Source organism: Macaca thibetana, chromosome 13, assembly GCF_024542745.1.
Source record: "Macaca thibetana thibetana isolate TM-01 chromosome 13, ASM2454274v1, whole genome shotgun sequence".
NCBI classification, from domain to species: Eukaryota; Metazoa; Chordata; class Mammalia; order Primates; family Cercopithecidae; genus Macaca; species Macaca thibetana.
In genome coordinates this window covers 52,554,286-52,581,292 of record NC_065590.1, presented here as the reverse complement: position 1 = coordinate 52,581,292, position 27,007 = coordinate 52,554,286, and the positions used below count along the sequence as shown (strand labels likewise).

At 42.2% G+C, this 27,007-nt stretch overlaps 1 long non-coding RNA gene across 2 annotated transcripts; it reads left to right on the top strand.

Annotated features, from left to right (window-relative positions):
* The first annotated feature begins 13,585 nt into the window (after positions 1-13,585).
* On the top strand, positions 13,586-21,630 carry LOC126933723 (uncharacterized). Of its 2 annotated transcripts, XR_007718721.1 has the most exons (4): positions 13,586-14,817; positions 15,857-17,929; positions 19,367-19,422; positions 20,029-21,630. It is a non-coding gene; the product is annotated as an uncharacterized LOC126933723 (long non-coding RNA). The 2 variants fall into 2 exon arrangements; XR_007718720.1 differs by having other exon boundaries at positions 13,586-17,929.
* The last annotated feature ends 5,377 nt before the right edge of the window (positions 21,631-27,007 follow it).

The following is a 27,007-nucleotide window of genomic DNA, read 5'->3' as shown; positions in this document are numbered from 1 at the left end:
AGATCTTCACTGAAACATTAAAAGATGTCATTTAAAAGATTTATATTAAATCTAGACAGAAAAAGTTAGGATGTAAGCAGAAAAGCAAGGCAAATAAATCAGTAAATCACACTGATTAACCTATATATTAACTATAAGGATGTTCTTTCATGAAATCATTCTGATAATAGATTCTAAGGGACATTTTCCCTTATAGTTTCTTCATTTGGCAAAACATATATATTTGACAACCCTATGTCAGTTCCCCCCGCCCCCAAAATTGGTAATTTTCCCAGTCTGTGAAATTCCAAAATCTGGAAATTATTGGTTTGATCTATTGTGAAACAGGATTTTTTTGAAAAAGCAAATTTGCAAGGTTTATTATTGTATCATACAAAAATATATATACATATTTATTGGTAATTGGGTATTTGTACTCATGATGTAGGGAGGGCAGACTGCATGATACCATTAGTTAGAATTGCTGTTCTCTAAGGAACATGGCCCTAGGAAAGGGTATGCTATAAATCAAATGTAAAAAAGGAGAAGAAAAACCCTTTCCACCACAGAAATTCATTGCCAACTTAATAAGATTTATGGAGGAAATGCTTTTGGTCAGTAAAATATATCAAGATGCTCTGTAATATTTCAGCCAAGAAGGCACAGTCCAGTGCTATCTGTGGCCATAAAAGCCAAAGATGGATTTCAAGAGATAGAGAAAACATGTTACGTTTTACTTACTTGCAATATTTTATTATAAAAATTTCTTCAAATTACTCTGTAAACTCTTTTTAAAGACTGTAGATTGAGAAAGTATTAGTTTTATTCTTAAGTAACCTGATAGGTCACATAATTTCCTCATTATCTAGTCAACTTTACACTAGGAGACATCTCCAAAAAAGGTCCCCAGAGTTCTAGCTGTTTCACAATCATAAGCAAAAAGAGTTGAAGAAACTTATGACCTAACACAATTGTCATGGCTAGAATAGTAATTGTAGCACTCACACATACTGAATTTCCACATTTGGTTCTTCTGTAAAAACAATTTCATTTGTTTGCTTGCTTTTGTTTTTGTTTCTTTACAGTAGTTTCATCAGCAGCTTATGTGTATTTTGTTGTGGTGGGAGCTGGGGATAGTGGGAAGGTACTTTTAAACATCAGGCAATAAAGTTGAAATTTCTTTGAAAGCCCTTACATAGTTTCTAATGTCTGGTATACATGGCTTTGTGTACAGTAATTCTTATATGTACTAGAAAATAACACTGAGCTAGAAGGACAAAAGGAAAAGCCCTGTTAGATGTCTGTCTGCTTGTAGTCTCCTCCATTGGGTTTCCATATGAGATTTCCATAACCCTAGCGCATGCCTATGCAATAAAGGATTAATCTGTCCCAAAGAGAGTTCTGGCCTTTGCCCTTGGATCCTGTGAGGTAACTTCTAACACCTTGGAATGTCCTGTGTAGGAGTATCTTATGTTTACTTGGGGGCATTGAGTCATGTCAGATAGTCTATAACAACAATGTGATTTATGGTGAGGGGTCTTGGGGCACATGGCATCAGCTTGACCTCTGGAGGGACTGGAGACTGAGGTCAGCCACACAGCTGTCAACCATGTCTTATATGACAAAGTCCAAAAAAAAACTCTGGACACCAAGGCTCAGGTAATTTCCCTCACTGGCATTACTCCATGCCAAATATCATCACACATTGTTGCTGACTCCACAACTCCACTGGGAGAGTACAACTGGAAGCTCATGCTTGGAATTCTCTCGGACCCTGCCCTATATGCCTCTTTTATTCGCTGATTTTAATCTGATTCTTTTACTGTGATAAACCATAATAATGTATACAAGAGCTCTGGTGTGAGTGAGTTCTGGGGTCATTCTAGCAAATTATCTAACATGAGGATGGTCTTGGGGACCTCATCCTTGAATTGGTACTGCATACATCATATACACGAAGCATACCAGGCCACAGGAGCCTGCAACCATCACACTGGGTCACAGAACAATTTTCCTCTCATGACAAGTACTTAAATCCTCAGTTACCAAAACACTGGGATAAGCAAAATGTGTCAGGAATTTGTGTGTGGGGTGTGTGTGTGTGTTTGGTGTGTCCGTCTGATGTGAAATGAACCTGGACTTACAGACATTTTGACTCATACCATCTAACAATAATCTTAGGAGGCTAAAAAAAAAATCCTTTAAATCACTGGGGAAGACAGCTTAGACCAAATGCTGAAAAATCTGGTTTCTAACCCTAAGGCAGGTCTTGGAGCAGTATTTCTCATCTACATGAACATCAGTTTTCTAGTCCATGAAGCAAGAACAATTACAGCAACTCTACTTAGGTTGTGGGTCATCTTAAGGATCAAATTAAGAAAGAAAATTGATTTGAAAGTGCTTTAGAATTTGTAAAGCAACCAGACAGATGTACAGTTTCATTATCTCTTCACAAGCCTATGAAAATTTGCACTGGCAAATTGAAATGTTTGCTTAAATAACCAGGACAATTCCTTGGTTACAGCAAAGTACTGTTTTGAAAGGAGGAAAAAGAATACTACTGAGTGCATTTGTTTTATAATATACAATTTCACAGGTCACAAGGTAGTTTGTCAATCAATGCTATGCTGACATTTCTCACCACGCCAATCACACCAAAGTTGCTGGAGTTATTAAAATAATTCAGTGAGGGGAATGAAGGGCATCCCCACTGCAGAATAGCCAAGTGAGATGTTCCTTCCTTCACCTTGCTTCTAACGTTATTGCTGGTGAATTCACACCGTACAAAAATATGGAGTAATTCTATACTACTTTAGTCCTATATTTTGGTCTGGCCAACTATTAAGAAAAAGAAGTCAGCCAGGTGTGGTGGCTCACACCTGTAATTCCAGCACTTTGGGAGGGTGAGGCAGGTGGATCACCTGAGGTCAGGAGTTCAAGACCAGCCCTGACCAACATGGTGAAACCCCATTCTCTACTAAAAATATAAAATTAGCCAGTTGTGGTGGCTTGTGCTTAAAATCTCAGCTACTCGGGAGGCTATGGCAGGAGAATCACTTGAACTCAGGAGGTGGAGGTTGCAGTGAATCAAGATTGTGCCACTGCACTCCAGCCTGGGCAACAGAGTAAGACTCTGTCTCAAAAAAGAGAAAAGAGAAAGAAAGTCAAAATCACATTTTTAGAGAAGGAAGCAGGGAAAAGTTAAAGCTCCCTGCCACCTTTACGAGAGTGTTGTGGAAATTATAAAATGTTACTCATAAAAAGTACCTTGCAAATCCATTCAAAGGTATATCACAATTATTTTAGTACTAAAAAAAAACATGTAAAGACAACTAGTAAACTTAGAAATACAGAACTGTTGCTGTACAGTTGACATGTCTTTTGGTTTTGCCATCCAGAGTTCTCTCAGCATCTGAATTGGGCAAGAACAGAAATAACTTGAAACACACAAATCTGAGTAGTTCTGCCTAGTGACTCCTAAGCTGGCCCTGGTCAGTTTGAACTGTGGGAAAAGGTGAAGCAGTCCATTGGTCTTTAGGAGAAAGTTCTGTTGCGGGGGCCTGCTTCCCTTGTGACATGCGTGGAGAGGAAGCCTGAATGGAGGGGTGGGCTGTGACCCACCAAGGCCAGGATAGCAGAGTTCCTGACGTTCTCCTGAACTTCCTGGAAGTCTTGAGAGGTGAGACAGTCCCTGGAGGGGTAGTCTGCCCCGGTCAACTTTGACGTACCCAGGGTCGCCTGCCAAGTGAACTGCTTTTATTGTTAGCAAATGTCACTCCACCCAGGGCAGGATTTTCAAAGATTCCTTAGATGAATGGGAACTTCTGGTTGCTCCTTGTTTTCTGAAGTGTGTTATGACAGGCATTTGCTCTGTTCCTTCTTTGTAATTCAGGAAAATTCCTCAGGGCCTAGAGGGTGACCTTTAACAGAGAGCAGCAGACACTGTTACTCTTTTCCAGGCACTGCAGGGCCCGATGGGTTGACAGGTTCATTTTCTCACAGATGTGTCCATGTTTTTAGGCTGTTTCAGAAGAAAGAGGAAACATGTCACTGCTCTATTTCCTTGCTTGATTTTTGAAGATGGGGAGGATTGAGAGAGGGAGGTGAGGTGCCGAGCTCAGCCACAGAGGAGAGCCCAGGAAGCAAGACGGTGTACCCTGCAGGTGCCACCACCAGGGCTGATGCTCTTCACCAGGGTGCTGGCTCCTACTGGGTCTTTACAGGGAAGGCAGGCCTGTCCTTATTCCACATTTGCCCAGAGTCATCTTGGGCAGGCACATCTGGGCCTGGCTTCTATTCTGGTGCGGTCCCAAGGGAATGCATTGATGAGCTTGGTCCTCGGTTCCGAGTGGCCCTGGGGAAGGGGCTATACCCCACTCCCACTCCACACCAAAGGCAGCCGTCTGGAGATTTCCAGCAGGGAGGCTGGGTGCCTGCAGGCATCACACCTGCTGTCACAGTTGTCCACGTCTTGCTTCTAGTAAATTTCAGACATGCCAGTGGTGGGCGAGGGCAGGGGCAGCCCAGGGGGCGTCTCCTGGGAGGACAGCTTCAGTGCCAGAAACACAGCGGGTTGGCTCGGAAGCTAATCCCACAATGTGGGTGGGCATAGGAGTGGTCCCAGGCATGCTCCTGTTTGGGGAGCAGCTGCGCAGCCGTGGGAAGAACTGAGTCTATGGAAGCAGGAAAGCAGGTTTCTGAAGTCATGGCTGTGTCACTTGCCGGCTGTGTGACCTTGAGAATGCTACCTAACCTCTCAGGGTCCGGGTCCTTTATCTGTTAAATGATAATGCGAACAGCTACATCAGACGTCCTAGGAAGGAATACATGAAATAGTGCATGTGGTGGTGCTCTGTCAACAATACCTACTAACGTTCGTGGAACTATTCTATGAACTGTGTATGTTTTAGCTAGCATTCTCAGCAACCTTTTAAAGTAGGTCACTATTATTATACCCATTAAAATGGGATAGCAGATAAAGAATGTGGAGAGGGGGAGAACAGAGAGAGTAAGAAAGTTGCCTGTGGTCAAACTGTGACTATGCAGTGGAGCCTATCTTCAAACCGGGTGGTCACATTCCACGCCCACCCTCTTCATCACTAACAATGATGTTATGATGCGGGAAATGTCAGTGTTCACATTTATCATAAGGCTTCCTTCCTCCTTAGCCTCATCTTCAGTCGGTCGTTGGCATCTGCAGAGTGTACCTGTAGCTGTATTTGTACACTTGTTTTTATTATGTCACTCATCGTGGTGGTTGTAAAACATGGCCTCAGGCTTTTTGAGGCTCCTATTGAGAGGTGGAGTCTGTGTCCCCTCTCGGCGAATCTGGGCAAGCTTGTGACTGCTTAGACCAACAGAGCAAGGCAGGAGTGATGACAGGAGACTTCTAAGGAGACGTCATAAAAGGCCACTGTTGGCTGGTACACAAGGCCACCATGTAAGAAGGTCGACTACTCTGGGGCTGCTGTGCTGTGGTCATGCCAACCAGCAGTCCTGGCAGAGCCCAGCCTGCACTCTTCCCCAGGGTGCCAGGCACACAAGTGGAAAAGTCATCTTGGAAGTGGCTCCTGCAGCTCCAGCTCTTCAGCCCCAGTCACTTGAGCCCAGTCTTTTTAGCTAAGGCCCGAGATTGAGGAGGAGGGACAAGTCATACCTACTGTATAACAAAGTGATGTTGTTTGCTGCTCTGTTTGGGGTCCTTTATTGTACTGTGATAACCAGGGTCATCTCTGCCTCCTATGTTTCCCCTCCTATAGTTCTGCTTTCCAGTTAATGGTGTCTTGGGTTACCAATGGGTCCCTCTGAGTCCTCTTTTCCATTCCCACTGCCCCTGCCTTCCATAGTTCAGGACCTTACCACTCCCCTCATCCACAGGTAGTGGTCCCCTACTGACCTGACTTCACCTTCTCACACCCTGTCCCTTCTCTGTGCTGCAGCTGGAACTGGTCTTTCCAGATGCACCTGAGTCATATCCATCTCAGCCTTCCTTAAAATTGTCTAAGGGCTCCCCATGGCTGCCTGAAGGAGTGACACAACCTTCACAGTGGGGCGGCCCCCCTCCAGCCAGCCACACTCCCAGCCCAGCGCTGGCTACTCAGTCTTCCCGGAACCTGCCGTGCATGCTTGTGCTTCTGTCCTTCCTCCATGCTGCTGCCTGGGCTGCCCATGCCTTCACACCTCCCATGGCTATAACTTTTTATTCTTTCTCCAAGGCCTAATGCTGATATCACCCTCTCAGAAGCTCCCCCTCCACCAACTCCACAGCACAAATAAATGCTCCTTCATGGCCATCGTATCCTTCCCTAGTTTGTGTGTCGCTTTTGCAGCACTTCTTGTCTCTACACTTGGTATGTCCAGGGCTTGCCATGTAGCCTTCCTGGGATATAATACGTGCTCTATAAATGTTTCTAGGAGTTCCTCTGCTGCTGCCTTCAGAGAGTAATCTTCACCCTAGTATCATTAGTCTTCTTAGACCCAACACTTTGTCTCCTCTGCAAAAACTGTGGGTGACTGCCGATTCAAAAAAGACGCAACTCCTTGGCATGGCATCAGTGACCTCCACCTATGTCCTTGGGCTGCAGGAGCCTTCAGTAATGGTCAAACAGTGGAAGTCTCCCAAAAAGTCAGGTGAGTTAGTGCCTTGCCTGCTTCTGTGCTGCTTCGAGCCCTCCCTCCTCTTCTCTGCACGTGTTTATTCTCCAGCATGGCACCATCCTTGGTTTATGAATTTCTGCTCACATATTTACCTTCCTAATGGTCTCTTTCTACTAGACAGAGTCTATTCTTCCATTCTTCTATTCTGCCATTGAATTCAGGATAGAACATACTATCCCGTGAATGCCCATGAGGTCATATTTATTCCTGGCTATTAAAATGTCAAGTTCACTTTCGTTATTACGTAACGAACGGCACCCAGAACCCTGAGGTCAGCGGTGCCGTTTCTTACCTCCTCAGCCTGTACCGTACTGTGCAGCGTGCCTGCCTGCAATGTTCCTTTCTCTCTTCTACTCCATACTGTCTATAGTAACCGATTTTCCCATTTTATCTGAGCATTTCTTGCCCTACTCTGTAATTCTTACAGATGGAATCCTAACATGCTGAAAATGGAAGTCTTTTGTTCTTTTGTTCTTTTATGAGGCATTTTAAGTACTGGAAAAGTGCTGAAAGTCCTTTTCAAAACAAGGTATTTTGAGTAATTAAATTTGAGTGGTCTGATTGAGAGATGAAATTACAAAACTTGTTTGGACTTTCCTTTAGTCATGGATGGCATTTTAAAGTATAAAGTAAAAACTGTCTCAGGGCAAAGGAGAATTAGGATTTAAAATTTTTAAGTAAAGGTAAAATAACACTTAGAGAATCAAAAATGAGTCTTTCCAAATTAACAGGACAGTTTGACTCCATTTAAAGAACTTAAATATCAACCAGTTGTTCACATTTTGTTCCCTTCAGAGGAATGTTATGCACATTATCCAGAATGGGTGTTGGAAAGAAAAGGCTGGGATAAGCCTGAACTTGGATGTAGTGGTCACGTTTCCAACACAGAGGACTTAACAGATTTCTAATTCTCTTTCGCGTGTTTTTTCTCGGAAAAATAAAGGTAGAATCAGCCAGTGCTAAATTTTGCCTTTAGAGCAAATTATGACATGCACATGTCAAGATCCCCTTTCAGTTTCCCGCTGGCCCCTCGCCCCACTCCCCTACGTGTTTGCAGTGCACAGAAGGCTCCGCGCAGCCTTCCCCACTACATTTTCTTCCCTGATCTGCAAAAAGCACTTATTAATCTTACTGGAGAAATATTTTTTCGTTTTGCTTCACACATAATAGAATATCTAGTGAAGTATTAATATATGCTGGGTACCTTTTTATGACATTAATTCTTCAAACTTTTAAGGCTTCTTTTTCTCCAGGGTTTCCAGCTACTTTACCAGCATTTAAAAGTATCCCAAACAACACCCCAAACCCAGAAGCTGTGAAGGAACAGAACAGCAGACTTATCTACAAAAGAATGTAAAGTGTTGACATGGCAAAAAATATAACTTTAATAAAGTTAAAAGATAAACGGAAGGGTGGGAGAAAATATTTGTAAGATAACAAAGTATTAATATTCCTAGTAAAGATATTAAAAGTTTTATATAAAGAGCTCATAAAAATCAGTAACAAAGTCATCAAATTAATAAGGAAAATAGCAAAGGGGCTAAACAGGCAATTCACAGAATTCAGAGTAAATACTGTCAAATTACTGCAAAGGAGGAACAAAATACAAGTTTTCCCCTTTAGTTGGGCAAAAGTTAAAAAAAAAGTTTATATACAATATTGGTAAGGGTGAGGGGGGAAGCAGGCACTTTAATGTTAGAGTATAAATAGGTATAACCTTTCAGAAGGGCAATTTGACAAAAGTTATCAAAATCGTACACGTGTATACGTTTTTTACTTTACGATTTTACTCCTTGGTGTCTATGCTACAGAAATAACTATACAAGAAAACAACAGCATATTTACAAGGACATTTATTTGCTGTATTTAGTGCAAACAATCGAAGAAAACTTCAGTGTTCACAGGGAACTTTTAAAATACATTATGATACATCTGCCCAATGGAATTCTCTGTTGTACATTTGAAGCATGGGCTAGATATTCTCCAAGATATATGTGAACTAACAGCAAGTCACAAAGCTATTGATATAGTTAGGTTCCAATTTTTTGTTTTAAAATTTTCAAATCATATAGGGTGTGTGCGTGTGTGTGTGAAGTTATGGAAGGTTACTCACCATAATGTGTCTATCCCTGGAAAGTAGAGATAAAGAAGCAACTCCCTTTTTTAGCTTTATACTCTTCAATATTGTTTAAAATTTTTATAGTGACAAAACTTGTTTAAATTTTTTGGTTTTGTTCTTGAGACAGCATCTCACTCTGTTGCCAAGGCTGGAATGCATTAGCATGAACACAGCTTACTATAACCTCAACCTCCCCGACTCAAGCAATCCTCCTGCCTCAGCCTCCCGAGTAGCTGGGACCACATGTGCATGCCACCACACCTGGCTGATTTCTACCTTTTTTTTTTTTTTTTTTTTTTTGTAGAGACAGGCTCTCACCATGTTGCCCAAGCTGGTCTGCAACTCCTGGGCTCAAGTGATCCTCCTGCCTCACCCTCCCAAAGTGCTGAGATTATAGGCATGAACCACAGTGCTCAGCCTGTTTTTCAATTTTTTCATGAAAACAGTTGAAGAAAAATAAAATCTAAAGACACCCTTAACTATATTCCTGTCGTGAGTACCAACTCACTAAGTCTTAAGGATCCCTAAAATATCATAGTTACCTTAAAAATCTCAAGTTCGCTTTATGGCCCCTCTCTTGGGATAGAAATTCCTTCACTGGAATAGACATGATTTTACATTTGAGGCCATCAATTTCATTTCTGACCCTCATCCCAATTACTCCATCTTACTCATTTCCAGGCAATTATTCCCATGGACATAAATCTGACCTTTGGTGACAGTCACTGAGGACAATGCACTATACACTCATTGATGCAATGGGCTGGCTGTGCCCAGGATTGGGAGTAACATGGAGTGAGTTAAAGAAAGCCTGCCAGACACCACATGCCACCAACCACTGTGAATGGTGTGCACACGCCTCAGCAGCCAGGGCCACCACTGCTTGGCCATTTGCACTGAGGCCCAGGAAGCTGAAGGATTTGGAAGAAGTATTAGCTACACACCAGGGCTTCACCCAGCTGGGCACTGTTAGCACAAGAAATTAGTCTTGGTTTTCCTCGAGGGCAGAGGCACTACCTTCCAGGATCACTGTGAAGTTCACACAAGAGTTTGCGTGCCAGGATTTTGTGAATGAGCTAGTGTCCTTCTGAAGAACAGAGTCTTTACTTCTCACCTTAGCAGTCCGTTTTCCTGACTTCGGTTCTCTCGGTCAAGTCTCAAAGGAGAGGATAGCACTCTTGGGCTTACAGAAGCTATTCATCAGCCCTTGTGGACTGTTTATTTCCTTACAAAGGGAATTTATGACAACACCTGTCTGCATACTGTCCATGGTTTGCTGGTAAATGTTTAACAACTGGCTCCCTGGGAAACAACAGCCTGATTCATAATATTGACCAATTTCCATCGTGTAGCTACAACTCCCATGGCTGATTTCAAGCTACCAACAAAACTTTACTGATTATCAATTGGGAAGAGATATATACAGTATATAGCACCATTATATAGTATTTCTACCTCAAGAGCAGAGGCAATAATCAAGAACAGTAAAATGATTAGGAAATGATAACTTGTGAATATTTATGACATTTATTTTTAACATAATTTTATTTATATAATTTGTATAGTTTATATAATTTACATAAGTTTATATAATTTAACTTTTAATAATAGATTTTCAGGAATTCTCAGCTGGTTGTGAAACCTAACAATTGGCTCTTGCAAGTCAATACAAACTAGCTCCAGCACAACTCTGAGACTGCTACACTGCAAGATACTACAGATACTATTTTTCCCGGGAAAATCAGTCATTATTTCCTTAATGAAAACCCAGTTCTCCCTTTGTTTTCAGCAGTCCATAGGTATGTTTGTGTGGCAACAGTAGGTGTCTGTATTCACAACTCCTTGGACTTGGTGTTGGGGCTGGAAAGTGTGTAGTAGATAAGAAAAGGCACAGATGTTGGAGTCAAATAGACCAGTGACTGTTCTGTGTCAACGTGTAATTTCATTAACCTTCAAGCCTTCATTTAATATTTATTACCTGTGGGATTGCTCTAAAAAGAAAAAGATAAAGCAGGTAGCGAATACACTTAAAAAGTAGAGCACGTGTGAAGTATAAGGACTGACACACGTGAAACACCCAGCCCAGGAGCTCAGTACATGTTAGTGCTTCTCTTTAACATGTGCCCATAGATTCCCCACTTAATTGGTGGGAGCTATTTAGAGAGCCCTGCAGAGCAGGGAGCATCAGGACACAGCAGGCTGAACCCGGTTCTCCTTTCCTTACCAGATTTGGGAATCCAGCTGGGAAAAACATTGACTTTATCATACTGTTACCTGGGAACAGTCAGTAGTTTGACATTCTTAATTAGTGTTGCCGCTGTGGGGGAGAAGGTGAACAAAACTGACCTGGGTTTGTGGTGATAATATTCCCCTGGGTTACCAAGGCAGGATAACCAGTGCTAGTCTTTCTTGGGAAAAATCCCAGCCTCACACGGCTTTACGGCTCCAGAGCTTATCCAGGTGCAGGCCTGCACCTAAGCTCAACCAACAGGAGTTTAAAACAACATTTTTAAATAGGAAATCTATTGTAGCAACTTAAATTCTTCCTTAATTAATTGACCAAATTATATGTTTTATACATGTTAATAGATTTTTTTTTTTAGAACATCAAAATTTTGTTTTGAAATGCATTTGGGAAAATATGCATGTGAAACTACCAAAAAATTTTCTAGAAAAGAAGAAACACAAATGCCCCGCTTTCTCAGGAAACAGAACATATTATCATTAACAATAAAATGCACAGGTACCGGTTCTAACAAAAATAACTAAAGCATGTATAACCATTCACAAAATATAGAAAAAGAAGTATTCAACCAAAGGAGAAAACTGGAATGTTGTCCCCTCTACTCCGTTTAAATCAAACTCCCTTTTCAAGTCCCAACTCAGTTCCCAAAAGCTCAAATAAGCTTTTTGGGACCCACATGTCCTGAATTCTAATAGCCGTAGAACTTGTTATCTCTACTCCTAAGTTTGTGCTTTCGTGATGAAAGTACTGTACTACTGTCCTTTGCAGAGATTTAAAATGTCATATTTTCACATCTTTAGTTTTTGAGGGCAGAGAGCATGTACCTATGTAAGCCTCATGAGACAGGCACGCAAGCCTCTACTTAAGCTTCACATGCAGCAGGCACCCAAACCTGTGAATGAATAATAAACCAACGAAGAAACAAATGAACGAAGCAATAAATGAATGATATAGATATCAGCAAAACATAGCTTCTAGGGCTCCCAGTTTCCTAGCCTGGCTTCACACAAGGAAATTACATTGATTCAACTTAAAAACAAGGCTTTTACTATAAATGTAGTTTATCGGCCTGATTGGCTGTGACTGACATCTCTGGAAATTGGCCTGGCTGCCCCTAACAATGCCTCCTCGTCTGGGATGCATTTCAGGTTTTATCCTTTGGCTTTTTTTTTTCTCCAGTTCCTCACTCTTCTAGTGTTTCATAATGTGTGGTTATTAGAGCCCCTCATCAGATCACCTGTGTCCCTAGATCATATGCAGATTCCTAGGCCACACTTGCAGACTTCTGAATCAGACTCTTGCGGATGAGGTGACATCTGCATCTCCTAGGTGATTCTTATGTAGTCTAAGGTTCGAGAATCCCTTATTTAGGAGGGCAAGGAAAGGCCAGGCCTGGTGGCTCATGCCTGTAATCCTAGCACTTTGGAAGGCCAAGGCAGGATTCCTTGAGCCCAGGAGTTTGAGACCAGCCTGGGCAACATAGGGAGACCCTGTCTCTACAAAAATTCAAAAAATTAAGTTGGCCAGGCACGGTGATTCATGCCTATAATCCCAGCACTTTGGAGGCCAAGGTGGGTGGGTCACCTGAGGTCAGGAGTCTGAAATCAGCCTGACCAACATGCTGAAACCCCATCTGTACTTAAAAATGTCAAGCATGGTGGCATGTGCCTGTAATCCCAGCTACTCAGGAGGCTCAGGCAGGAGACGCGCTTCAACCCAGGAGGTGGATGTTGCAGTGAGCCGAGATTGCGCCATTGCACCCCAGCCTGGGTGACAAGAGCAAAACTCCTTCTCGAAAAAAAAAAAAATTAACTTGTTGTGGTGGTGTGCACCTCCAGTCCCAGCTACTCAGGAGGCTGAGGTGGGAGGATCGCTTGAGCCTGGGAGGCTGAGGCTGCAGTGGAGCCAAGATCACGCCACTGCCCTCCAGCTTGGGCAGCACAGCAAGACCCCATCTCAAAAAATAAAAAATTTAAAAAAAAAAGGAAAGAAAATAAATGTGTTATATGCCTCCTATATACTCAGTACTTGTATTTATGATAACTCCTTTGATATTTATAATACCACTAAATGTAGACTTTATTATTCTTTCAGTAATGAGTCTTAGACACTATTGTATTGATCAAATTGCCAAAGGCTCTTCAGTGAATTAGCACAAGCCTAGATTCCAAAGCAAATGCATCTGGACTGCATCCCCACGCAGAACCCCACCCCCAACCCTCCTGCACTGCCTCAGTTCTTCCCATGGAGTGTCTTCTCATTTGCATGTATTCAAGGTTCCAGGTTCCAGCTGATAACTTTCTATATCGACCCAAAGTGATCTGAGATGCTACTCCACAGTTCATTTGGCACAAGTTAAAACACTCAAAATGCTCCTGGGAATTCCTTATCTACCTGTGGACATTACAGGGAGACCTTGTGCTTATATGCTTTCCTCTAACTGCAGCGCCACATGAGCCAGGGCTATGTGTCCTCCACACCTAGTTCCCACACCTGCCCCTGACATAGACAATGCGTGCACACACCCACATGCACACACAGACATACACATACGCATGATCACACCCATACCTTACCAAGCATTTTGTACAGACACATGCTACCATGGGAACGTGGGCACAAAATACATAGTTGATTCTCCTCTTTCCTTTATAGATATTTTCAAAACAGTGTTTCTGTGGTGATATCTTTTTTAGTCTTGTTTCCTTGACTGCAGGTTAAGAATGCTGAAATGCCTTGGGTGCCTTTTAGTAGGTCCTTCTCCACCGGGTTTTGTGGCTGAATGACTGTATTCCTATTTCTGAGTCAAAGTCTATTGTATTCATTATATCATTCATCTCTTTGCAGTGAAGTCTCAGAATACGCTTGCAAGAAACATCTCTCTGCCCAGGAATTTGAGATCACATTTCCCTCTTTCCCTCATCAAGCTCAAGCTGCTTTCCTGCTTTCAAGGCCTAGTCCTGCCCCATCGTTCTCTGCCCAAACCTTCCCCTGCCATCTCTGTTCCATACCCACGTGATATGATGCTACCAACCTCTATGCCTTTGTTCATGCTGGTTCTAATCTGAGGTTCTATTCCAATTCCTAACTGACCCCGTAAAATGACGCTAGGGAAGTCGTTACAACTCTCTAGGCCTGTTTCTTTACTCACCATAAAAAGGCTCCACAAATCATAAAGGCTACTGTTAACTAAGGCTTACTTTGTACATTGCCCTAAGTAGTTTACCTATGTTTTCTCACATCTTCTTAATACCCATTACAGGGAACATTACTGTCCCCATTTTTCAGATGAGGAAACTGAGACTGAGAGAAATAAATTGCCCAAAAGTATATAGCCAGCGAGGAACAAAGAAAGGATTAGAACCTGGCTTTGCATAATTTCAATCCCCGTCCTTTCAACTACTTGCTATGCTGTTCTTCAAAGACTTTTCCAACCCCGAAGTCTATGATTTTATGAACCTATTCAGCCTTCCTCATCCTTTCGCTCCTGTGCCATCTGCCCCTTGGAGGCTTTGGCATTTGGCCTATATGGAAATGGGCCACTTTCCATAATGGGCCCATTTCAGAATTCCATCTGATTTAACACTTGATTGTAAACCATCAGACTTTTTCCCATAATTTTTCAGTGGGTGTTCTTGTCTTCCTTCCAGATGAAACCTTGAGAAAAGGAGCCAAGACTATAATAGTGGTCCTGTGCCACAGTGCAGGAAGAGAATGAACAGAGAGATCACTGGCTTTTTTTTTTCTTTTTTCGGTGCTTGCACCATATCCTAGGTTGTTTCATGCCATCTCATTTTCTCCCTGAAATATGTTCACAGTAAGTATTAGCAGCTTCATTTTTATAATGAGGAAGCTGAGGCCCAGAGAGGTTAAGTAGCTTACTCCATAATAAGTGGCTGAAGAGAACTTAATAAAGTCAGTCTGATTACAAAGCACAAATTTCCTGCTATAGAAATCTGAACAATGAAAGACAACAAACATTCTAATTTCCTTTCTCTTTTAGCCATCCCTCTAAATATCAGTACCGTTTGGGTACTCAATACCACACAATATTCTAAATCACTATATTGTTATCAATGTCCAAAGAGTTCTAAGAGTAAATAGTCAACGGAAATTGAGAACAGTAAAACTGAGCCAGTGCAGTAACATGTTTACTTATGAAAATCATTGATAATGTGGCCATTATAGATATGCCCTGTAAAGCAAGATAAATAATGAAGTAGCAATTATGAAACATTGCAACTAATCGAAAGACTCCAGTTTTATAGTTTCTGATGGTCCCAGCATGCCTTTCCAACCTGATCTTTACCTACTTCATTTCACCCATGCTACAGCCATCATTTCCTGCCTCCATGCCCTTTTATTTTTCCATTTGAAATATCCTCTCCAGTATCTCCACCTCTTCAAATCTTACCTATATTCAAAATATCACTTCTTCCCTTCAGTCTTCCTTAACCTCCTCCTTTGCATCTACTAGCTAGACTCTCCACATGCTAATAAACACAGATGTTTTCCACCCCATATTCCATTCTCCTCTCCTTCCTGTGCTCACAAATAAACCACATTTCACATTCACTTAATTGGACCATGTGGCGGATTTATGCCAACAGAATGCAAACAGAAGTGATATTCGTCATTTCTAGACTGTAGTGGTTTGAAAATATGTTCACAAATTCTTTGATGCTACTTCTTTCAAGAAGTGGAACTTGATTCCCCTTCTTTTGCACAGTGATTCTCTTCTAATGAACAAATATGGTGGAGGTGGCAGTATATGACTTCTGAGGCTAGATCATAAAAGCCGTTAAGCTTCTGCTTTATGTGTTCTCTCTCTCCTCTCTCCCCTCACTCTTTCTCAGATGAGGTGACTGGCTCTGGGGGAAGCCTCTGGCCATGTTGTAAGGACACTCAATCAGCCCAGTGGAGAGGTCCACATGGCAAGGAACTAAGGCCTCCTGCCAACAGCCAACAAAGAACTGAGACCTTCTGCCAATAGCCATGAGAAAGTCCTCTTGGAAGAGAATCTTCCCATCTCATTCAAGCCTTCAGATGACCACAGCATGGGCAAACTTTGATTGCAGTCTCATGAGAGACCCAGAGCGAGAACCATCCAGTTAAGCTGCTATCAAATTCCTCAGCCCATCTAAATCGTGTTAATACCTGTCGTAAACAGATAACTAACAGATTAATAAGCAACTCATATACAGGCTTAGCTACAAATCATTCCATACCATATTTTACTCAAACTGTTTTTTCCTAGTTTTGCCTTGAAGTGAATGAAGCTCTAGAAAGCCAAAGGACAGAAGGAGATAGGACCTCTGAGTCATCTGGAGGAGTGGTACCCTAGAAAGCCATCCCTATCATGCTAACTCACAAATTTGGGACTTGTTTGCTATAGTAGTTAGTGCTACTAATTCTGTGTAATATACTCTCCTTTTTACTTCTCATAGCATTTATTGTTCTCTACCATATATAATTATTTGCATAAATATATTTTTTCATTTTAGTCTATTAGGTGCTTAAAAAAACAAACAAACAAACAAACAAACTACATTGCCATGTTTGACTGTGTCCTCCAGAAGCATGTGTTGGAAACTGAATTGCCATTGTAACACTATTAAGAGGTGGGACCTCTCAGAGGTGAGTAGGCCATGAGGGCTCTGCCTGCATGAATGGATCAATGCTGTTATTTCAGGAGTTTCTTATAAAAGGACAAGGTAGGCCCCCTTCACACTCTCTCTGTTGCACACTCTCTTGGCCGTCTGCCCTCTGACATGGGATGACACAGCAAGAAGGCCCTTCCCAGGTGCAACCCCTCCATCTTGGACTTCTCAGCTTCTAGAACTGTGAGCCAAATATATTTCATTTTTTTATAAATTACCCAGTCTTTGGTATTGTTACAGCAGCACAAACCGGACTAAAACACGAAATGAGAAATTACAAGATGCTTGGTGGTATGTGCTTTGCCAATGTATCTCAATTAATTCTTGCAATAACCCTCTACAGTAAATACTATTATTCCTCTGATTTTTCAGATGTGAAATATGAGCCTGGGAGAGGTAGAGTGACTTGCTCATAGCCCAGAAGAGGCCAAGCTGACAAATCTGAGGATTCCTGAAGTCACATCCTTAGCTACACTCTAACACACTCCCTCCCAGTTAGCCCTGCATCTCACACGGTGCCTAACAAAGTGTCTTACACACAGTTGTTGGTTAATTTGTGCCAGTGACTGCATGAATAAGTGAATGAAGAAATAGCAATATGTTAAAAGGGGAAATGTCATAAAAGTTCACAAAGAATCAAAAAATCCTGTTGCTCTCAAATATTTTTTCCTCATACAAATGGCCCTTTTTACTTGTATGTCTCTGAACTTTAGGGTGCTAGTGGCTAGAACACATAAAGAGATTCATTCACTGGATGGAAAGCATGCTTAGAGAATACTAAGAAATTCTTCATAATGTCTACTTTTAGATCAAGAGCCTCAAGTGCTTCAGGACATCAAACAAATTTAGAACTTTTCTGAAAAGCCGATTCATTAAGGAAAGCTGCTGAAATCCACAGGCACCTTTTAAGGAGAGGACAGGGACATAGCGATGGGTGCCCTTTCACTAGAAACCTGTGTCCATTCACAACCAGGCTGGGGAGACTCAGAGCGTGACAAAGCCTTAATTGTTCTTGCCAGAACAACATGGTAATGGAGTGAAAGAGTGGGTGCCCTGTGTACCGAGGAAAAAAGGCAGTAAATGAGTCCCTGGCAGCACCGCAGCAGGTCAACCTTAACAAAAATGGGGACGGCACTCTCTGCCAGAAAGCCAGTCTCAGCAAACTTGCTGAGTTAAAACTACCAGATTTAAGCTAAAAACAGCGATATTTCCAAAATATGCAGCCTGCGCACCATGGGAAAAGGAAGACTATCCCTATCTGGGGAGTAGGTAAGTAAGAAATAGTCTCCCACTCTTTTAAGGAAAGCCATGTCCCAGGCTTCCTTTCTGATTTGCTCGGAATTGGCATTAGCCTCAAGTCATCACCCTGTCTCCACTTCAGGTTCACATTTATGTCTGTTCCAATTTTCTCCAAAGAAAGCTTCAACTTTCCTTACTGTAAACTTTTTTTTCTGAAACGAAAAATATTGTACTTCCACATTTAACTTTGGGGACTGAAGCAGAAGGAAGCAGACATTTGTTTCCCATGCTAATTTTTTTTTTTTTTTTTTTTTTTTTTTTTTTGACAGGGTCTTGCCCTGTTGCCTAGGCTGGAGTGCAGTGATGCAAACATAGCTCACTGTAGCCTTGACCTCCTGGGCTCAAGCAATCCTCCTGCCTCAGCCTCCTGTGTAGCTGGGACCACAGGCGTGGGCCACCATGACTGGCCAATTTTTTCATTTTTATGTTTGGTAGACATAGGGTTTCACCATATTGCTCAGATAGGTCTTGAACTCCTGGGCTCGACTGCCTCGGCCTCCCTAAGTGCTGGGATTACAGGTGTGAGCCACCATGCCTGGCTAATTTTACTTTTTTAATGTTAGAGGAGTTCATCAAGGTGATGATTATGACCACTTGGATCTCTGGGGGGTTTTTTTCTATTATTGTTCCAAATAAGTTAAATTTTTTATAAAACTTTTTTAAACTATAAATCTCCACGCCCAAATAACAGTTATTTTTCCCATAAACAAAACGCTTACTTCTCAGAGGAAAGTCCATTCTGTGTGTGTTCCTTGGGCTAGAATATTATAGAACACCTTCACAAAATAAGAAAAGACCCCAGATTATTAGGGTTTTTTAAATTTTAGTATCGCTTAAAGTGGCATAATCATGTAGTATTATTTTAAATAAATCACTGATTTCCAACTGAGGGTGATTGTCCCCCAAACGACATTTGACAATGTCTAGAAACATTTTTGGTTCTCACCACTGATTGGGGTGGAGGAGGGTCGTGCCTAGTGGATAGAGGCCAGGGAGCCTGCTGCTAAGTATCCTACAGTGCATAGGCCAGTCCCCACAACAAAGAATTACCTGGCCCAGAATGTCAGTGGTACCCAGGTTGAGAAACCTTGACATAGGTATATTGACTCTATTACAGAATATACAGAAGAAGTTCACACTAACGTTATGCTCAATAAGATGTTGGCAGGGGCGATCATTTCTTCATTGGTTGGATGACATACCAAGTGTGAGGTTGAAAATGGCCAGATTTGGGGGCACAAGTTTGTGCCTTTTCTTCCTGTATGTGCAAGGCACTTGATAAATACTGTGAAATAGAACTGAATCAATCCTTGATCCTTTTTTCCTTTATCTAATAAATATTTGTTGAATCTCTGCTATGCTATCAGATACATAAGGTTTTGGGATTTTGTTGTTTTGTTTTCATAGCTCACTGCACTTTTGAACTCCTGGGCTCAAGCAATCCTCCTGCCTTTACCTCCTGAGTAAGTGGAACTACAGGCCTGTATCACAATGCCTGGCTATGTTTTGGCAGGGGTCGGGGGGGGATTATTTTTAGTAGAGACAGGGTCTTGCTATGTTCAGCCCAGGCTGGTCTTGAACGCCTGAACCCAAGCAATCCTCCTGCCTCAGCCTCCCAAAGTGCTGGGATTACAAGTGTGAGCCATCGCAATGGCTAAACACAGCTTTTAAGAGAGCTGGTGCCTCAACCATGAGCACGCCTGTTCTTAATCAGAAAGAAAAGGGCCCAGGCCATTTCTAAATACTGCAATCAGTATTTTGGTCAGGCTATGTCTCTGAAGAACTAAAATAAAATGAGAACGAAACTGAAATGTTAAAGTACCTTTTATACTAAATGTGCATAAAATTCATTTCCAGTATGGCCGATTTTGTCATGCTGTAATTATAAATAAATTTCTACCCCTTTGGGAAAGCCAAGGCCTAAAAGGGCACCAATTCAGGGGACGTATTGAAGCTAAATAAGCCAAGCAAGTTAGATTTTAGGCCTGGGACATGGGTGGGAGGGCTTCTGGTACTTTCACTTTATAATACAATGTCTAACTTGTCCCCACCCTAACCCGTTGTCTCAGGACAGGAGGTGCTCTGGGACTTCCCTTCGCATCTAAAATAGCCGGAAGGATGTGAGCGTGTGGTCCCAGGGGCTGGACTTGCCTCATCACTCGGAAAGGATTCACTGGGAAAGTTCCCAAACTACCCCTCCCTGAGCAGTCATGAATCCACACTTAATTCGCCCCATCAAAGTAGGCCTCATGAAAATATTTTCCCTCAAACTTAAAAAACCACAGCAGGATGAATTCTCTCAGAAGTTATCATAGTTGTAGCATTATTGATCCATGAACAATTGAATTCTTTGAATTCATGCCTAAGAACACAAAAGAAGCCCCTGCACTTTTTTCACAAGCCTCTGTGGAATTTCGCATTCCAATGAAAGCAAATTACACTTATTTTTTATTTAGCAACAGCACTATTTCCAACCACCAACGTAACCACTTAATAGAGTTTTGTTTATGATTTAGCAAGATTTTTTTTTCTAATAACAAAAAAATGCAGCTACAAAGCCCTAAGCTCAGAAAAATACATTTGCAAAAACATATTGCAAATGTAACTCTCTTCTGTTTTTTAGTTGCCTTTAAGGAAAGTCTTAATTGGAAGAGCAGCATTGTCACCAACTACTGTGCCAAAACCAAAGCTGGTTCAGGGCTGGCTGAACCCACCAAGCTGAGGTCAGGGCAGATGCAGCCCGTCCTCCGTGCTGGGCAGGAGTCTGTGGAGGATTCTGCGTCTGTCCATCCCGGTTGTGAGTACTCCTAGTTGGCCCCACCAGCTACTCCTAACAGTCTTAGCTTAGAGCCCACCTCCAGTCCTAGAGGTGCCCAAAGCCCTAGTCAGGGTCCAGACCCTACAGTCTGTCTCAAGGTTTGAGGTGCTCTGGTCTGACCCAGAAATAGCCCAGACCCTTTGGAGCCGTGGGAGTAGTTGCAGGGTCCAGGACCCATCAAACAGTCCCGATCAATCCACTAGCTACTCACATCCAAGGGCTTTGACTAGAACCAGAAAAATTACAGGAATGCAGCAAACCAACTGCCTGGATGCATTCAGCCCTGGGTCAGTCACAATAGGTGTTGAGAACCCCTGGTTCTATGTAATCAATCAAAGACAGACATCTTCCACTACGAACTGAAACCTCAGCAGGCTCACTGGCCTTAAATCACGCCTGTGTCACTCTGGAGCTATGGAATGAGTTAAACCTCAGCATGCTCCTTGACGTTAACTCATTCCAGTTTCTCAAATGAGAACAAAGAAAACATCAGAAGGTATCCATACATTGGACTATTCTCCGCACTTGGCTAAGCATTGTATCTTCACTCGTAACTCAGAATTTCCCTTCGCTTACAGGTTTAATGCAAATCATTTGTTTGGTTAAATGATGGCACACATATTTGGTTTTTAATTTATAATGTACTGGGTTTACTGTGGGGGAGGCAGTGTCTGCAGTTCTTTATAAATACTAATGTATCTATATGTGTATTTGTGTGTATATTTATAAAGGTACTTATAGTGTGTACATTTACAACAAAATGTAACACATCAAGGGTTTGCATACATTCAAATAAAACACTTTAGATTCTTTGTGACTGAATTTATTTTGTAATATTTTTAATTGCTGAATATGGGCCCATTTTAAGAAAGTAAACAAAGTTGTATAAAGAAAAAGTGAATAATTCTTGTTGTCCCCTTTCAAGTTCATCCTCCTGAGGTAACAGCAATGTTTTCTAGTGTTTACCAATGTGCAGGATAAGCCTTCTGAAAGGAGTTATTTTTTTTTTAAGTTTTAAAAAGAGGCCAGGCACAGTGGCTCATGCCTGTAATCCCAGCACTTTGGGAGGCCGAGGTGGGGGGATCACGAGGTCAGGAGATAGAGACCATCGTGGCTAACACGGTGAAACCCCGTCTCTACTAAAAATACAAAAAATTACCCAGGCGTGGTGGCGGACGCCTGTAGTCCCAGCTACTCGGGAGGCTGAGGCAGGAGAATGGCGTGAACCCGGGAGATCGCACCACTGCACTCCAGCCCGGGTGACAGAGTGAGACTCTGTCTCAAAAAAAAATAAAAAATAAAGTTTTAAAAAGAAAAGTGTCAAAGCAAACTGCATACAACACGATAAAAAAAAATTATTTCAAGTAAAAAGAGAAACAAATAAAGTGGGAGACAAGATAAAAGATTCATTTCCTCAACATGGAAAAGCAGTAAATAGCATGGCTGCAGTAGAATTTTTACATTAATGCAGTTGAGGAAGGAATGAAGAACTGCAAATCAGTGTAGACCTGGGAGGATGGCAGACATATTTTAGGACTTTCAGAATTGATTGGCGAGTTTTCATTGTTATCTAGACATAGCAAGTACCTAGGAGGTCCTTTCAACAGACATTTCCTCTCAGGAATTTTTAGTCCATGCCCTTTTGAAATCAGACCAATGACCTTCTGCTCATACACCCTCAGGACCCCTGAGATTGCATTCAAACGTTCTGCCAAAGCAAAAAGGAAATCTCGTCCCTCTTTCCTGGAGAAAGGAACTGGGTATCCTAAAGGGAATTCTGGAAATGGTTTCTCCACTAAAACCCAGCGTCTTTCAAGAGCCTGTGTTCTCCCCTGTGATGTGTGCAGGCAACATTTTGCTCAACCTTCAAGAAGGCTTCAAAGCTGAGGGAAGCTCACAGGTGCACTGGAGAATTGATCTAGAGTGGCCAAGGAGTCCCCTGTGGGACTTATGTGGCACAACAGAGAGAAGATTTTGCATGGAGGGCTGCACCCCAAAATCGAGAAGGGAGCAATGAGGACTAAAAAATACTCTAAACCCTGCAGGGTCACCACTGTAGCCCTCAGAATAAAGTGAAGGCTTCGGACTCCAGGGACCACCCTTCCAGCTGTAAAAATGTTGTGGACTGAGCATCTTTGTCTTCCACAGAGACCAAAACAAAGATCAAATAATCAAGAGGTGTAAAGGGGGAACAGAGAACTCCCTAGCTTGTTGACCTTAACTTAGAATATGATTTGGAAGTTTTGTTGTATCACATGGTAATCAGTCTCTTGGCCTTTTAAAAATATATGTGTTAACAGTTATCTCATATCTGAACACAGCTCTCTTAACCTCTCCCCACAGCTAATTAATGATTCTTAAAGAGGGCAGATGTCTTGACTTAAACTTGTGTTGGAAATAATATTGGGATGTGATTAAGATGGTGTATGTCTAAGGCGGTGGTTTGATGCTCTGGTTGCACATTAGAATCACTAGGAGAGTTTATAACACTGATACCTGAATCCATCCTCAGACATTCTGATCTGATTGTTGTGAGTTAGGGGCAGGCTACCCATATCATGTTTAGAAGTCCCCCAGGTGATTTGAATGTGCAGGCAACCGTGAGAAACACAGGTCTAAGTGATTCAGGCTCATTGGGATCCTAATCCCTTTCTAAATAACCACCCTTTCAACAACACAAGCAATGCTTTATTACAAGCCTGGATTCCAAATCTCACTGCAGCACTGTGATGAGTCAGGCTGGACCTAATGAATGCCTTTGCATGCACCTAAAGAGCCAAAAACAACTGAAGGGCTAACTCTTCCTCTCCATCCCCAAGTCCAAACCCACGCCTCTGTTCTTCACCATCCTACCAAGAGGAACAGTCACACCTGTCAGCAGGAACCAGAACGAACACCAAAGAAACCAGAGAATCCCTCTTGAGGCCTGGAGGAATGCTGGCCTGGGCCTCTCCCAGGTCGACAGAGAGAAGGACGTGGAAAGGGGAGAGGGATGCTGATCCTCAAGGAGGCTCCTTCTCGACCTGTTTTGCTTTATCCTGGAAGAAGGAAAATTGAAGACACAGCTGTGGCTTCCCTGAGGAACCTGAACTCTCCAGGTTCCTGAAGGAAGAAAGAATGAGGTTGAGGGCAGTGGTGAATAGAAGGGCAGCCTAAGCCTTCTCCAAAGAGGGCAATGCCTCCGACCTCTCAGTCCTCTGGCTGAATCGACAGTCAGCAGATGCCCCTGAGCAAGCAGGGGATAGAGAGAGATGGAGACCCCCAGCTCTGAGGCACACTGAACTGAAGTCAAACTCAGCATGGCTGCAGACACATAGGAACACTGGGCAGCATACAACCTGAAGGAGATTCTGATACACACCCATACTCAAAACATTGAAACTAGAAAACAAGAATGTTCTGAAGCCAGAGGAACAGGCCCATGAACTGGTACCAGGGTGACCCTGGGGAACGACACTGGGAAACCAAGAGATGGTACTGGCAATACATGAAGGGTCAGGAGATGTGGCCCCGGGCCTCAGAGGGGTGGGGAGCTGTAATCAGAAACACACAAAACTAGAACCCTCAAAGAGCTGCCCTTCTAAAGGGCTTAGGAAAACGACTTGCTCTGTCAGGAAAGCAACAAGGAAGCTTACCATCTGCCTGGGACACTAATTGGAAAAAAAAAAATCAAGACTACAAACAAAAAGTACCTACTAAGAAATCAAAACCGGCCGGGCGCGGTGGCTCACGCCTGTAATCCCAGCACTTTGGGAGGCCGAGGCGGGCGGATCACAAGGTCAGGAGATCGAGACCACGGTGAAACCCCGTCTCTACTAAAAATACAAAAAATGAGCCGGGCGCAGTGGTGGGCGCCTGTAGTCCCAGCTACTCGGGAGGCTGGGGCAGGAGAATGGCGTGAACCCAGGAGGCGGAGCTTGCAGTGAGCCAGGATCGCGCCACTGCACTCCAGCTTGGGCGACAGAGCAAGACTCCGTCTCAAAAAAAAAAAAAAAAAAAAAAAAAAGAAATCAAAACCACAAGTTTATGGGGAGTCTGAGGTCCAGATTATGTCATTTGTGTAAGAATCCCATGCCAAAGAATAAAGGTAGAAAACCAGATTTGGAACAACTAAACTCCTAGTCCACAGAAACAAATGCAAAACCATCCCAAAGTGACATTTCCACAACTCAGGAAGCACAAACATTTCAAATATGATAATGAACACCTGCTAGAAATGGCTCACAGCAAAAATTTATAAACCACACAGGGTAATGAACTGTAACAAGGGAAAGTCAGGAGAGACAATAAATGGGAGAAATCATACTGTCAGAACAGTAGGTAATAAATTAACCTTAAAGAGATTACATGGCTGGGTGCAGTGGCTCACATTTGTAATCGCAGTACTTTGGGAGGCCAAGACAGGAGGATCACTAGAACCCAGCAGTTTGACACCAGCCTGGGCAACACATCAAGACCCTGTCTACAAAAATTTAAAAATTAGATGGGTGTGGTGGTGCATGCCTATAGTCCTAGCTACTTGGGAGATGGAGGTGGGAGAATCACTTCAGCCTAGGAGTTTGGGATTACAGTGAGCTATGATTGCACCACTGAACTCCAGCCATGATGACAGAGGGACACCCTGTCTCTAAGAGAGAGAGAGAAAGAGAAATATTACATATATTTTAAATGATTAAAAAGTTTCTTTTAAAGGAATAGATCCTAGGAAAGAGGACAAAATGAGCAAAGAAAAAGACATTTTTGAAAGTGAACCAATGAGAAATAAATATTGACAACGAAATTAAGAGTTTAATGAACTGGTAACAGAAAATGCAACCTAACAGAAGAGAAAAATTCTTGATTCAGAAGAGAGAGGCAAAGAAATTTTCTAAACTGCAACCCAGGGAAGCTGGGAGATGTGAGAATAGAATGAAAAAGTGTGGCATACATAATGGCAATTCTAGGAAGAGAGAATGGAGAAAATGGAGAGCATCAAACAGAAGGGATGGTAACTGTGAATCTCACAGGATTACAGAAAGACATGAGTACTAAGATTCAAGAAGCATAATGAGCAGTATAAATAAAAATAAATCTACCCCTAGAAATATTGTAATGAAATAGCAAAGTGCCAAGGACAAAAAGAAAATCTTAAACCAGCCAGAAAGAAAATATGGATTACTCAAATTGAGTTACATTTAGACTTGTAAGCAAATGTTCAAAGCAGCACTACTCATAATAGCCAAAAACCTGAGACAATACAAATGTCCATCAACTCTTGAATGGATAAATAAAATCTGGTATATCCATAAATAGAATACCATTCAGCATAAAAAGGAATCAGTGATAACATGTTATAACATATGAACTTCATAATTACTAAGCGAAAGACTACATATTGTATGACTCTATTTATATGACCTTTCTAGGAAAGACAAATTTCTATCCGCAGATTGCCTGGGGCTAGGAGAGGAAGCTAAGATTGACAGCAAATGGTCATGAACTTTTTGGGATGATGAAAATGCTTTAAAACTACACTGTGGTGATGGTTGCAACATGAATAGCTTTACCAAAAAAAAAAAAACTGTACACTTATAATAGGTGAATTGTATGGCATATTAATGATAGCTCAATAAACCTGTTGAACAAATCAACAATGACAACAACAAAATGTACAGGGCCCAGATGATTGTATAAGTTGGGTTTTGCCAAACCTTTAAGGTCAGATAACCCTGATCCGATACAAACTTTTCCAGGAATTAGAAAAGAGCAAGGCTTCCCATCATTTAAGAAGCTAATATGAGATTCAAATCTAAGCATTCCAACTCCAAGTGTAGACTCTCCACTATACAACTGCCTCTATCTCTGTGTCTAAGGGTTTTTTTTTTTTTTTTTTTCTTTTTTGAGAAGGAGTCTCACTCTGTCGCCCAGGCTGGAGTGCAGTGGCGCGATCTCGGCTCACTGCAAGCTCCGCCTCCCGGGTTCAAGCAATTCTGCTGCTTCAGCCTCTTGAGTAACTGGGACTACAGGTACACAGAACCAGGCCTGGCTAGTTTTTTTGTGTTTTTAGTAGAGACAAGGTTTCACCATGTTGGCCAGGTTGATCTTGAACTCCTGACCTCAGATGATCTGCCCACCTCGGCCTCTCAAAGTGCTGGGATTAAAAGCATGAGTCACCACTCCTGGCCTGAAGGGTTTCTTAAACAAGACAGAAAAGGTACCAACCATAAAGGAAAAAATGGATTTTGACTACA